General features: G+C 42.2%; 1 non-coding gene across 1 annotated transcript; it reads right to left on the reverse strand.

The window, feature by feature from the left end:
- Positions 1-1,272: 1,272 nt before the first annotated feature.
- LOC132600933 (small nucleolar RNA R71) lies at positions 1,273-1,378 on the reverse strand. Its single transcript, XR_009567389.1, has one exon. It is a non-coding gene; the product is annotated as a small nucleolar RNA R71 (small nucleolar RNA).
- Between the last annotated feature and the right edge of the window lie 11,858 nt (positions 1,379-13,236).

A 13,236-nucleotide genomic window follows, 5' to 3' on the forward strand; every position in this document is an offset into this window, starting at 1 on the left:
TTTCTTTTCGCTTGTTCTTTGTCATGAATAACTAAAATCCCTTACTAGGGTTGTGAACCCAATGATGGGTATTTTGTGATTGGGTTTGTGATTGTTATACAAATAATGGATTATTAGGGTTTAATTATTCTTCATTCTTCATTCATAATTAATGGTTGCAAACATTGATTAAATCCATAAACCCTAAATTTATTTGGAAAAATAATTAGGGTTGGTAAGAATAATTAACAAGAACTCAAAGCTTTAAACCTTGTTTAATAAATTCACTTAGGAATAAGAGGAATTTACTTGGCATGATTAATCGTTCTTCATAATCACTTTCTTATATTTGGGAAAATCATAGAAAGATATAATCTTTATTTATTGGGAAATAGTAGAGATTCGCATAGAGATTAAGTGCATTCATATAATGATCCATTATAAGTATATCAAGATCAATACCCATGATCATATGCTCCATCTGACGGGGACACAACCTTAGTTTCTTTTACCATAAATATTTACCAAAGCAATAATTTAGCAACTAGTTATAGAAAAACCAGCTTTTACACAACTTATCGGATTAAGACATTAGATCTAAAACTTAGCATCTACAAGTTTAGTAAACTTTTCACACCCTATTCCCTGTGGGATTCGACCCCAACCTTGTTGGGTTACTATATTTGACAACGTCCGCGTTATACCATTAATAGGTGTAATTTGAGCGTATCAAATTTTGGCGCCGCTGCCGGGGAATGCGGTTTTGAAATTACTAAATAGTGTTTGCTTTGATTGAAGTCTTTTGCTTAATTCATCACACCTTGTCTGCTACTTGCGTAAATAAGGTGATCATGAATCGACATCAGCAAAATCAACGAGCTGACAACCAAGGAAATGTGGTGAACAATTAGGCGAATGAACCAGTTGATGAAAATATTTTCGCTGAATTTGTTCCGGAGGAAGACTATGCATCTCCTATTATTCAACCTCGATTTGGAGCCACTACTGTGAAAATTGACTCCACTCTATACCAGTTGTTGAAGCTTGAGGTATACTTTCGGAACTCTACCGAGAATGACCCCCACCGTCATTTGAAGAATTTTGTGGATGTGTGTGCTAATCACATCCAGAACAATGTTTCACAAGATGCTATTCGGTTGAGGTTATTCAAATATTCCCTAGCTGGAGAAGCAAGAACATGGTTTGAGAAGCTCCCCCGGAATTCTATTACTTCATGGGCAGAAATGATAACTGTTTTTCTCACAAAGTGGTATCCCCCTAGCAAAAGAGCTGAAATTCGTGATAAGATATATGAATTTAAGCAGCGACCGGGGGAACAACTATATGAAGCATGGGAGATATTCAAGGAGTATTTGCAGGACAGCCCGAATCATGGTTTTCTGGATCATATATTGATGGAGAAGTTCTATCGAGGATTAGACCCAGTGTCACAGTCAGTGGCTAATAATGTAGCTGATGGTTGTTTTATGAACAAGACCTTTCAACAAGTGACCACCATACTTAACAGGCTGACAACTCATAATCAGGCTTGGCACTCAAACAATGCTGATGTGGTACCATATGGTAGTGCTATGATCCAAAATATGGTGAGGGAGAATCAAGACACCCAGCAAACATTGGCAGCACTTGCTAGAAATATTGCCTTGCTGACAAAGAAATTTGATGAAACTCAAATTAAAAAGGTAAATGTTTGTGAAGATAATACAGTCTTGCCGCAAGGGATGTACCATGCTCAAGATGGTCCGTTCCTTGAGGGGCCATCTAGGCAGGTTGAAGATGCCAACTATGTCAACAACCCTCAAGGGGGTCATCAGAGACAGAATTACCAAGGTGGCTATCAGAGTCAAAATCAATGGAGACCGCAGCAAGGCCAAGGCCAAGGTGCTTACAATAATTCTGGTAACTACAACAATAATTTTGGGGGTGGAAATCACAGGAGTTATAACAACAGCAACAATTTTGGGAACAAGAGTACAAATCCTTATATACCACCTAAAAGTGAGTCATCAGAGCAAGGTAGTTCGAAGGTTGAAGCAATGCTTGTGCAGATTCTGGAAAACCAATCTAAGTCTGACAGAACTTTATCTGGACTGACAGAAACAGTGGGGTCCCATACAGCAGCCATTCAGAAGCTTGAGTCGCAGATGAGGGACATTTCTAGAGAGCAGCACCCTCCTAAAAAGGGAGGACTTCCGAGTGACACAGTTCCAAATCCCAGAAATGGGGGAGGCGGTATAGACCGTGCGTTTGCCATCACTACTAGGAGTGGTAAAACAATACAAGGGGTTGCGGAGAGAATGATTGATCTTGAGCCTATAAATGAAGAAAATGAGGTGCAGTCTGAAGCACCCATTACTGCTGATGAGATTCCTGCTGACAAAAAGGTTCCTGAAATTCCAGAGATAGTGACGGAAGCTGATAACACAAGTAAGCAGGCTGTAAAAGGGGCCCTCCGCCCTTTGACACAGCTTTTCAAATCTAAACCCCCGTTTCCTCAGAGGATGGTAAAAAAAGAAGGAAGATGCTAAATTTGAAAAATATTACGATCAGCTGAAGCAATTATCTCTAAATTTTCCCTTCTTGGAAGCCATCAAGAAGATGCCCGGTTTTGCAAAATATTTGAAGGATTTGCTGACCAAGAAAAAGACGGTTCAACATGATACCGTGAGTTTGACTCACACTGTGAGTTCCATCATCTCAACCACACTTGTTCAGAAAAAGGGAGATCCTGGAGCGTTCACCATTCCTTGTTCTATTGGGCACCATGATTTTGCTCGCGCCTTGTGTGATAATGGGGCGAGTATAAATTTGATGCCCCTTGCTATATATAAACAATCAGGTTTGGGGATGCCAAGGCCGACTACAATGAGATTGCAGATGGCTGATAGGTCTATCAAAAGACCAATTGGGGTGGTAGATGATGTAATTGTGCGGGTTGGTGATTTTATGTTGCCCGCTGATTTTGTGATCCTTGATTGTGTTGTTGATCGGGACATTCTTATCATTCTGGGGAGACCTTTCCTTGCAACAGGGAGGGCTCTTATGGATTCGGAGAAAAATGAAATCAAGTTCCGAATCAACAATGAAGAAGTGATTTTTCAAGCTAGCAAAGGGATGAAGTTACCAAGTGCCTATGAGAGAATTTCGGTAATTGATTCAATTGATGTTGCTACTAATGCAGTAGAGTTCAAAATGGAAGAAGAGAACTTGGGTGAGGCATTGGCTGGGATTCTGATGAATTTCGATGCTGAAGATATGAAAAACTATGAGGAAATAGTTAATTCTCTTGTTGGGTTGGGCTCATACACATACCAATCAAAGAAGCTGAGTCTTGATCTCGAAAATAGAACAACTCCTCCAGCAAAGCCTTCAATCATTGAGCCGCCTAGATTGGAGCTTAAGCAGCTCCCATCACACTTGAGATATGAATTCCTTGGTCCCGACAACACATTACCAGTTATTGTGTCAGTTTTATTGACTGAGGAGCAGATTGTGCAACTTTTGGAGGTATTAAGAGAGTATAGGCGTGCTATTGGTTGGACCATAGCAGATATTCGAGGTATCCCATCTGGGATCTGTGAGCACAAAATCCAGTTGGAGGATGGCAGCAAACCAAGTGTAGAGCATCAGAGGCGACTAAACGAGAACATGCAATAGGTTGTCAAGAAAGAGATAATCAAATGGCTAGATGCAGGCGTGGTTTTCCCTATTGCTGATAGTAAATGGGTGAGCCCGGTCCAATGTGTTCCTAAGAAAGGCAGCATCACTGTTGTACCGAATGCTAAGAATGAGTTGATCCCGACCAGAACTGTCACAGGTTGGAGAGTTTGCATGGATTATCGCAAGCTCAACACAGCCACGAGCAAAGACCATTTCCCTATGCCCTTCATTGATCAGATGTTGGATAGACTAGCAGGGCGTTCTTATTATTGTTTCCTCGATAGTTATTCAGGTTACAATCAGATCAACATTGCTCTGGAAGATCAGGAGAAAACCACGTTCACTTGTCCTTATGGGACATTTGCATTCAGCCGGATGCCTTTTGGTTTGTGTAATGCACCAGCGACTTTTCAGAGGTGCATGATGTCAATCTTCTCCGACATGGTGGAGGATTTCTTGGAGGTGTTCATGGATGATTTTTCCGTGGTGGGTGACTCATTCGATGATTGTCTTGGCCATCTAGGTCAAGTGCTAAAAAGGTGCGAAGAGACAAATCTGGTGCTGAACTGGGACAAATGCCATTTTATGGTGAAGGAAGGAATCGTCCTCGGTCACAAAATCTCTGAAAAGGGAATCGAGGTCGATCAAGCAAAAATTGATGTGATTTCCAAACTTCCTCCACCTATCTCAGTAAAAGGTGTTCGCAGTTTCTTGGGGCATGCTGGGTTCTACAGGCGCTTCATCAAAGATTTCTCTAAGGTTGCAAATCCTTTGTGCAAACTTCTTGAAAAAGAGGCTACATTTGTGTTTGATGAGAAGTGCCAGAAGGCGTTTGAAGAGTTATAAGTGCGTCTCACTACTGCTCCTATTATTATTTCTCCTGACTGGTCCCTACCATTCGAACTGATGTGTGATGCTAGTGGTTTAGAAATAGGTGTTGTGCTTGGGCAGAGGCACAAAAGAATTATGCACCCGATCTATTATGCTAGCAGAACGCTGAATGCTGCACAGATGAATTACACAGTGACGGAGCAAGAGCTGCTTGCCATTGTGTTTGCTTTCGAAAAATTTCGGGCCTACTTGTTGGGGTCCAAAGTTGTGGTTTATACTGATCATGCAACCTTGAGATACCTCATGGCAAAGAAGGAAGCAAAGCTGCGACTGATCAGATGGGTGCTACTGCTGCAAGAGTTCGATTTTGAGGTAAAAGACCGAAAGGGCACTGAAAACCAGGTGGCTGACCATCTCTCTCGGCTTGAAGAAGCTGAGAGACCGTCTGATGAGCTTGATATAGATGATACGTTTCCAGATGAGAGGGTGTTGGCAGTGTCAAAGGAGGTAGCACCATGGTATGCTGATTTTGCAAACTATTTGGTAACAGGTATAGTTCCCGATGATATCAAAACTTACCAAAAGAAGAAATTCTTGCGGGATGCTCGGCAGTATTATTAGGACGAGCCTTATTTGTTCTGCACATGCGCTGATAACATCATTCGGCGTTGTGTCTCAGAAAGTGAAGTGATGGATATTCTAAAGGCATGCCATGACTCTCCTGTTGGGGGTCATCATAGCGGAAACCGGACTGCAGCCAAGGTACTTGAGTGCGGCTATTACTGGCCGACTATTTTTCATGATGCTAATCTGTTGGTGCGGTCCTGTGATCAGTGTCAAAGGCAAGGGAATATAGGCAGAAGGCAAGAGATGCCTATGAATTTTGTTTTGGAGGTGGAAGTGTTCGATTGCTGGGGAATCGACTTTATGGGACCGTTTGTGAGTTCTGGTGGAATGAAATACATCTTGGTAGCTGTGGATTATGTGTCCAAATGGGTTGAGGCGGTGGCTTTACCCAATAATGAGGCCAAAAGTGTTATGGGGTTCCTTAAGAAAAACATATTTACTCGTTTTGGTACTCCGAGGGCGATAATCAGCGATGGTGGATCCCACTTTTGCAATAAAGCGTTTGCGGGACTGATAGAGAAATATGGTGTGAAGCATAGGGTGGCAATGCCTTATCACCCTCAGACAAGTGGACAGGTTGAAGTGTCCAATAGGGAAATTAAAAGTATTCTAGCAAAGACAGTGAATGCCAATAGAACTGATTGGGCCCGAAAGCTCGATGACGCTCTATGGGCATACCGGACTGCTTTCAAGACTCCAATTGGGACTTCACCCTTCAAGCTTGTATTCGGGAAAGCTTGTCATTTGCCGGTTGAACTCGAACACAAGGCTATGTGGGCGCTAAAGAAGCTGAACATGAACTGGGAGGAAGCAACCAAGCTGCGGTTGTTTCAATTGAATGAGATGGATGAATTTCGCTACCAGGATTATGAGAGTGCAGCCCTTTATAAAGAAAGGATGAAGCAGTACCATGACAAGAAAATTCTGAAGCGAGAGTTCTACAAGGGTGACTCTGTATTACTGGTTAACTCTCGACTGAAGTTGCTACTGGGTAAACTCAAATCCAGGTGGTCTGGTCCGTTTGAGGTGGTAGATACCTCACCCATGGCGCGGTTGAATTAAAGTCCGGAGATGGTACTCGGACATTTAAGGTAAATGGGCAGAGATTGAAGCACTACCACGGAATGGTCTCGGAAGGTAGGATTGTTGATCGCTACAGGTTGAAACACCTGGGAACAAACAATGAGCTGGTGTACCAAGACAAGGAGTGATTGGTCACCACCGTCGTGTCGCGACGTTAAATCAAGCGCTTCTTGGGAGGCAACCCAAGTGTAATGTTTATTTTTTTCGTTATTGTTATTCGTACATATAGGGTAATGGTTGTTTTGGTGCAGGAAGATATGACATAAAAATTGTGCTGAATTGCAGGTAAGTCCAGTTGTCAAACACTGTTCCGCAACAGTGCAAAAGACGCCTGAAGTTTACGGACCGTATTTCATAATACGGCTCGTAAACCAGGTCGTCTTTAACAATGCTGCAAAACAGTGAGCAAGGTAATGAACATGTTGGTTTACGATCAGATTTACGGACCGTATTATGAAATACGGTCTGTCCTACATGGTCGTAAACCAACATCAGACACTACAGTGTACTGTCCACCATAATACCTCTAAAGACGGGACGTAAATCCATTTACGGACCGTATTTAGAACAAAAAAAAAAAGAAAAAAAATTAATAACGCAGCAGTTAAATAAAATGGACACACCTATTCAAATGCCCTCCATTATTTCCTCCTACACCACGATCCCCCTCTATCTTACGCTTTTTCTTTTTAGTTTCTTCCATCCCCATAACTTCCCATCACCTTCCATTCTCCTCACCACCATAATTACACCAACCCCATTCACCAACTGATCATCTCACACCCATTCATATCCCTTTCTGCCCTGCCCTAGGTTTTAATTTTGTTGGGGATTCAAGTGCTTTCTCTCAAAATCTGTGCATACACTAGTCACGTAGTTCTTCATCAAAAAGGTATGATTGGTTTTCCTTATTCTTCTACATCTGTGATTTTGAACTTAGTGGTAAGTGATTGTTTAGACTGGGTTTGTGAAATTCTGCATTTAATACCTTGGTTCATGATCTTGTGGGGGATAAATAGGTTTAATCCTTTCCAATTTTTGTGGGTCAGTGTTAATTACACCCATATGGGTTGGAGGGCATTCCATACTTCGAATTCAAAATTTGTAGTTTTGGTCTGCCCACCAATGGCTTGACTCTGTGAGAATTATGCGAATTGGTAGAAAATAGGTGAAGTCTGAGTAACCTAAGCCCCGAACACAATGTGAAACCAAGATGAGCAATGAAAGTTTGTGAAAAAAAAAGTGTCTGTCTGTGGTGCGTAACACGACCTCACTTTACGGACCGTATTACAAATTACGGTCCGTATTTGAGCGTGTCTAAATGAACAGCATGTTGTCACAAGAAAAGAGCAATTTACGACCACACTTTATGGACCGTATTTCAATTTACGGTCCGTATTTAAGGTTAACAGGGAACAAAATGTTATCGACAAAACTGCCCAGTTTACGATCACACTTTACGGATCGTAAACTGGTTTACGGTCCGTCTTTTGTGTTTACGCCCACTGACAGCACAAATATTAGGAACAATCTAATGATCTTACTTTTGTATTTTTCAGGAATGGATCACAAAAGGAAAGCAACGAAAGAGGGGGCACATAGCACGGGCAACAGGAAGAAGGCGTGCTCGAGTTCCAGATTAATAAATGAATCTTCCGATTCGGAAGGGGAACATTCGGGGTCCGAGTACGCCGAGGTTATACTTCCACCCAAAGTCAGGGGGGCCCCCGCCCAAGCTATAGTGGCAATCACATCTACGCTGCCCCCAACTATGACCCCGTCTAAATCTACATCGGAAGCCTCTCAGTCTGCGGGGGGGAATTCGGACGCGGAAGCATCAAGCAGGGGAGCTGCCACCCAAACTACACCAGAGAGTGACTCAGCAGGGTTTAATGAGGACAGTGATTCAGTTGCTGATACGCCGCCTGAGGGTCGCAAGCTGGTCGAAGGAGTTATATGATCAATGGATGGCCGGGACAGGGCCTAGTGGACAGCCGCTGCGGAAAACATTTGAAGAACGGCGGCTGATTTTCGATGGTATTTCAGCTCATCCACAGCTGGATGAAACCATCAAAGGGTACAAGTTAGATGCATTCACTAATGAGCCGGGAGAGTATGCTCCGCATATTGTTCAGGAGTTCTATGCTTCATATGGGGCTGTCCTAATGTCAATGAAGAAGCGGAATCTTGCTTGGCATCAGATTCCCATGCTGGAAAATGTGACGATCCGGAACTCCCTCGTCGATATTTCCTCCACCGCCATCAACAAGGTCCTGTTTGGTGATGATTTTGTGGCTCCTACTGATCTGAGCCTGTTCTTAGACAAACGAGACAGGAAGGACAAGAAATCCGTCAGGGAATGGACTGCGGTGCTTATTACATCTGAGCCACATGAGCAAAAATGGACTAATGATGGCAAGGTCAAGATCACTAAAAGTTGTTTGTCCACCGAGGCTAAATTTTGGTGGACCTTGATGCGGTACCCGATGAATATTGGGGAGATGATAGCTGAGGAGCTGCATATGCGGGCACACAAGCCTAATCAGAACATGGTATTTCCTTGTCTTATCACAGCATTGTGTCGCCAGGCCAAGATAATTCCACTTCCAGAGTGGGACGATACCCTCCCAGCTGTGCATGTAGGGGATTGGAGGAAAAACAAGGTGATAAGCAAGAGAGATCGGGAGGCAGATCTGTCCGGTGAGGACGACGACACTCAACTGGAGTTCAGTCCGAACCGTGCTTATGGGACTGATCCAGTAGGGGTCGAGTTTGATGCTGCTACTACTAGGCCTGAGGCTCCCATGACAGCGATTCCAGAGACAGTCTTTTCACAGGCTGATGCAGCCACATTGGGTATTTCTGAGGCACGACCTCCTCCACCACATCCGGCCACACAAGGTCCTCCTTCGGGGTCTGCCACTGCTGCGGCGACAGCCGAGCCGACTGATCTAGAACTGGCACTGCTTCACTTCAGCCCTGCTAACTACAGCCAGATTGCAGTCAAAGCAGTGCAGACTGAAAGGCAAGTAGACAAAATCTTGAAACAGTTCCGGCCGAAAGTGGTGAAAATAGTGCAGCAACTGGTCACTAAGGCAACCACAGAGATCTGTGCGGAGTTTGAGAAAAAGCATGACGTGTATCAGGCTCGACTAGACAGCTTTGAGGCGAGATTGATCACTCGAGAGCAGACCGCACCCGGTGGGGAGTCTAGTTCTTTGAGGAGTGAGTTGGAGAAGCTGAAGAATGAGCTTGAAACACTCAAGATGCACGGGATGGTAGCCCCACCAGCACCACAGGCTATTTTGCCTAGTACGTTTAAGGTGCAGGATTTGCTTGATTCTGAGGAGGAGACGGAGGCGGCGGAACCTTTTGTTCGTAGTACTGGAAAGAGGGTCAGTGAGTCATCTGAGGACCCGGAGGAGTTGGCCAGGAGATTAAAAAAGACTGAAAAGAAGGATCTGCAGCAGGCAATCTTTCAGTCATTGGTTGAGCCGCAGCGCCAACCTGGAGAGTCATCAACTCAGTCGTCGGATGTAGCGGGCCGGCCATGAGATATTCACGGCATTCAGGTACTTTCTTGCTCCCTTGTTCTTATATTTGAAGCACTGAGGCAGTGCTTGATTTTTTCGTTGGGGGTGGGACTTATTGATAGTAGGGTAGTGTAAATATGTGTTTAGGAACCCCCTCGGTTTTTCTTTGCCAGAATTCTTTTCCTGAGGGGTTTTATTTGTGTTGAAACTGGCATGTTTAGGATGTTACTTAGATTGATTAGAGTAATTTTGTTTTATTTGGTACTACTTGGTAACTAATGGCATGTATGGTGGTTTGTGGGAAATTTTGGACCTCCCCCTCGAAAATTTGAAAAATGCATACTTAGAATAGGATTGAGTAACATGATTGATTCTTTTTATGACATGATCGTTGTTGGGGTATTGTGTGTGATAAATGACTACTTGGGAGGTCACATGTGTAAAAATAATTGTCCTTATGCCAATGTGTGTGTGAGCCGTTAGTATGACTCTGTTTATGCATGTATAATCTAGAACTTGCCCGGTTGGTCTTGTATGAAATCCGAAAGTTAGTTTGGGTGTGAGATGATCTTAGGCCTTCTTTGTGAAATAGTCACTTTGCCTAAACAAGCCTTACCAAAAGCTTAAATACCCCTAGTTTCCCTTTTTGAGCCTTTTGACCTTTTTCTTGGCTAGCCAATTATGAAACCTTACCCTTTTTGCAATTAATTCATCTTCGCACCCGTTCCCTCCTTGATGCTACTAGCTAGAAGAGGCAAAATGCCTAAGTTGGGGGTGAATTAAAATGTGGAGTAGATGTTAAAAAAAAAAAAATTGGGGGTGGTGGAGTTTGCTAGTGGAGACTCAATGTGGTAGTTGCATGTATACATATATATTCAGGAAATTGGAACACAAAAAGAGTTGTAAGTCTAGGAATGAAACCACATCGAGGTTGAAAACTTGAAAAAAAAATGGGGGGTTGGAAAGAAAAGAGGCGAATCATGGTGAAGAGATGTCGTAGTGTCAAGGAGGGTGAGTCACTAATATCCAAAAAGTACCCTACCCGTCCCTAAGCCTACATTACAAGCCAAAACAAGTCCTAATGTAATCACAACCGAACGAACCTAGGATGAAAACATAGAAAATAAGGGCAAGCCTATGGTATTTGCATGTGTAAATATGAATTCTTTGTGAGTGTGAGTGTTTTTCTCTTCTTCTTCGTCTTCGTCCCATTCTTGTTGTATATATGTGTGGTGGGACATTCCTTGGTCTATGTGAGGGCATGAGGATGAAAATTGAGCAAAATAAAGTGACCGCCTAAAGTAACGTTTGTGCGCACAATAATATGCCCGATAATGTAATGTCATTCATTGAAGCTTCATTGTTAGTCGTCATATTCTTGAGTTGTGCATATTGCTTTAAAGTAGAAAGTTTGGGTGGTCGTTTAAAGGAAAACATGCATGCTGGTAGTTCCGAGTCAAAACCGATGTAGACATTTTTATTCTGTGAAATCTAGGTGTTAGATTGAGTCATTGCGTGGTATGGCTTGCTTGAGGACAAGCAAATACTTTAAGTTGGGGGTGTTGATGTGGCGTGAATTTCACACCACAATCGATACTTTTCATCTATAAGTTTTACTTGTTGTTAAGCAAGTCGTTGTGATTACGTGTTTTTTTGGTGTTTTTCAGGAAAAGGATCAGATTTGGCATGACAGCAGTTAAAGATGCAAAATCAGGGCGTAAACTTGGTTTACGGTCCGTATTCCACAATACGGGCCGTATTCCAGGGTCGTATTAAAGGATTCCAGAAGCAGAAAGTCAAGCTGAGGAAGATGGCAAAATACGAGCTGTGTTTACGGACTGTGTTTCAGTTTACGGCCCGTCTTCCAGCACGTGTTTAACCATTCAAGCACTGGCAGAAGAAAGGCTGAGTTGGCGAAGGTGAAAGACGATCATGCTGTTTACGGACCGTAAACCACTTTACGGTCCGTATTTCAGACAACAACTGAAAAGTTAACTTGGGCGTGAATCGTTTTACGGTCCGTAAAGTGATTTACGGACCGTATTTCATCATGACGGGACTGAAGTGAAAAATCTGTAACTTGTGTATTTTCCAAACCTTATAAATAGTCTTTGTAGGGTTTTTATTAGGGCATTCAGTATATTTTTACCTTTGTCTTAGAACATAAAATTCTCTTTGAAGTTTTGAAGATTCAAACATCAATTCAAGTATTCTCAATTCCTTTTACATTCCAAAGTAAGCACTTATGAATTCTTCAATTTATTTTCGCTTGTTCTTTGTCATGAATAACTAAAATCCCTTACTAGGGTTGTGAACCCAATGATGGGTATTTTGTGATTGGGTTTGGGATTGTTATACAAATAATGGATTATTAGGGTTTAATTATTCTTCATTCTTCATTCATAATTAATGGTTGCAAACATTGATTAAATCCATAAACCCTAAATTTATTTGGAAAAATAATTAGGGTTGGTAAGAATAATTAACAAGAACTCAAAGCTTTAAACCTTGTTTAATAAATTCACTTAGGAATAAGAGGAATTTACTTCGCATGATTAATCGTTCTTCATAATCACTTTCTTATATTTGGGAAAATCATAGAAAGATATAATCTTTATTTATTGGGAAATAGTAGAGATTCGCATAGAGATTAAGTGCATTCATATAATGATCCATTATAAGTATATCAAGATCAATACCCATGATCATATGCTCCATCTGACGGGGACACAACCTTAGTTTCTTGTACCAGAAATATTTACCAAAGCAATAATTTAGCAACTAGTTATCGAAAAACCAGCTTTTACACAACTTATCGGATTAAGACATTAGATCTAAAACTTAGCATCTACAAGTTTAGTAAACTTTTCACACCCTATTCCCTGTGGGATTCGACCCCAACCTTGTTGGGTTACTATATTTGACAACGTCCGCGTTATACCATTAATAGGTGTAATTTGAGCGTATCAGATATCAGCTATGAAATATCGGACTCAGCCTCTCAAGTGGCCTTCTTAATAGAACGATGTTTCCATTGCACCTTCAAAGAAGCAATCGCCTTAGACCTCAACTTTTGAACCTGCCTATCAAAAATCATAATAGGCTCCTCATCATAGGTCAAATTCTTATCAAAAAATATCGAGTCCCAACGAACAATATAAGTACCGTCAGCATGGTACTTCTTCAGCATAGAAACATGAAAAATCGGATGAACTCCCTCCAAGCCTTGCAGCAAGGCCAACTCATAAGCAACATCATTCACACGTTTAAGCATCTCAAATGGTCTAATATACCTCAGACTCAACTTTCCTCTCTTCCCAAACCTTTTAACACCCTGTATGGGTGAAATCTTTAATAAAACCTGGTCACCAAATGCAACTCTAAATCTCGGATCTTTCGGCCTGCATACATTTTCTGTCGACTATGAGCTGCCAAAAGCTTAGCCTGAATGGTCCTCACTCTCTCAAGAGACTCTTTCAATAGATCCTTACCCCAAGGTCGA

Source organism: Lycium barbarum, chromosome 6, assembly GCF_019175385.1.
Source record: "Lycium barbarum isolate Lr01 chromosome 6, ASM1917538v2, whole genome shotgun sequence".
Lineage (NCBI taxonomy): Eukaryota > Viridiplantae > Streptophyta > Magnoliopsida > Solanales > Solanaceae > Lycium > Lycium barbarum.